We start from the raw sequence: 2,295 nt of genomic DNA on the forward strand, positions 1-2,295 counted from the left end.
GAGAGAGAGAGAGAGAGAGAGAGAGAGAGAGAGAGAGAGAGAGATTTCTTATGTCCCAGAACTCCCAGTAAATTTTCCAAGTATCACATTGATTAAGCAACCTCTGAACCAATCCCTGAGATTAAGGAAATGCTATGCATTGAATGTGTTAGGTTACCTGAAGCAATTGTGGGGATAGGAGAGGTAGGGCAAGACCTGCATTTGTAGCATTTGCCATGGTGTAAATATTTCCACCTTAGCCGATAGGTGAAAGAAAGAGAGAAAATGAAAAAATTATGAAGAATGTCAGCAATATTGTCACAAACAGGAAGGAATAAGTAACAGAACACATTAGAAAGCATTGGAGGGAAACTATGCCTTTTCCTGAGTATATGCTACTGATATAAGTTCACTTGATAAAATGGTTACATACATAAAGACTAGACTAATAGATACCAAAATATTAACAGTTGTTATTTCTTGGTGGTGAAATTATGAATAACCTTCTTCTTTGTTTTCTTAAATATACATATATATGAATACACATATTATTTTTATTATAGGAAAAAATATGTTCTTAATATTACTTGCCAAAACAAAACCAAAGCACATTAAGGAACAGATGCCAGAATTTAGCACTCCTAATGTAACATTCCCTATTTAATTATGTATAATCAAACAACAATCATTTCTCTCATGCAAAGAAATAGAATGAAATTGTTTAGTAAAGGAAATGGCTGATTTTCCACATTATAAATTTGCTTCTTCTGCAACAGTCATTCAAATTTGTATTGATTCCCCTTTATCTACCATAATAGTTTTCATGAATTGTTCCAAAACATTTTTTGACTGTCCTAAATTATTACGTAAGAATTTTACAAACATTACTTATATTAGTGGTAACGGTAGAACTGGAGAGCATTGCACCTTCTCCAAGCTGCAGGACCAAAACCACCAATAATATGGTTGAACTTGGGACCCTTTTCAAAGCCACAGCTCTTGAGGCCAGCAGATGTCAGCCCTCGCATTTCCCTGTGCTTGTGGACTGGTTTGGTGACCCTCTGGATGTCAGGATTCCGTCTGATGGCTTTATGGAATGGATCAATAAGGATAACCTCGAAGAATTTGTATGTGGAATCTTCACCAACCCAGTAGGAATTCAGAACCCTCAGAGCCCCACAGTGGTATCTAGCTTGCTCCTCGGCAACAGACTGATGAAGGCTTCCAGCGAACTTTGGCTGTTTAACACCGTGATGGACAGGCTTGCCGTAGGTCGCACCCTTGGGAACTGAGCGTTTGCAGCCACCACAGCACACACGAATCTGATATATGACATAACCTTGCTTGGTCTTGTATCCCAGCCTGCGCACTTTAACTGGCCAGGTGGGATGGGGGACCGTGTGGATTGCAGAGGGCTGGCAGTACTGCCACCAGCACACCCTGAGAAGAAAGCGCATCACATGGGACTGCTTCCTCCTCCATAGCTCCTGGATGTATTTGTAAGCCCCCATCTTGGCTTACCTGATGGCTGTGGTCAGACAAAAAAAAAGGCCAGAAACATTTTGTTGACATTCATCTTTTTAACAATATTCCAAAATTTTAATTGGAACAAAAAAATCATCAAAATGAGTGCATATTTTACAGATTGATTATTTTATTCAGCTATTACTGCGGTGCTTACTTAGAGCTGCAAGTCACAAAAGAATGGGGAAAAAATGATGAAGTTGATGGACCAGAAAAACTACCTATTAATTACATCAAGGATTTAAATTATCAAAAACTAAGTAATTCTTTTTGTTTGAAAAATTATAATGTCTAAGTGACAGATGAAATGAAATAAGATAGAAATTCATCTTTCTTCCTCTATGCCTCATTCACAAACCTTTTTGTTAATTTCAAAACAGAAAGGATGAAGAATTAATGAGATTTTTGCCCAAAGCATATTTCTCTAAGCCCATATCTATTTCAATTAGAAATTCACAAAAATAATGTGTGCTTTTTCAGTGATTCTTGAAAAATAATTCAATAGCTTCCAAATGGCAATTTCAAAAGATAAAGAAATTTTACAAATATATTTAAGAAACAACTATCCAAATCTGTAATTTTCCTTCTTGAGTCTTTTCAAATCGAAGGCTTCAGAGTAAATGTTTTAGAAGTCTATTCAAGCATATGTAATTGTTTCTGTATGTAGCATGAGATTTTATTATTTTATCATTTCAGAGAAGCAGCAATTATAGGACCACAACACTGAAATTTATATGCCATGACACATATGTCCAAAGAATTTACAGTGGCATGACCTTGAGAGTAGAAGAT

The 2,295-nt window shown here is 36.3% G+C and overlaps 1 pseudogene; it reads right to left on the bottom strand.

Moving 5' to 3' along the window:
* Positions 1–872: 872 nt before the first annotated feature.
* LOC105300016 lies at positions 873–1,523 on the bottom strand (annotated as a pseudogene).
* Positions 1,524–2,295: the final 772 nt, after the last annotated feature.

This window comes from Pteropus vampyrus, unplaced genomic scaffold (genome assembly GCF_000151845.1).
Source record: "Pteropus vampyrus isolate Shadow unplaced genomic scaffold, Pvam_2.0 Scaffold198, whole genome shotgun sequence".
Classification (NCBI taxonomy): Eukaryota; Metazoa; Chordata; class Mammalia; order Chiroptera; family Pteropodidae; genus Pteropus; species Pteropus vampyrus.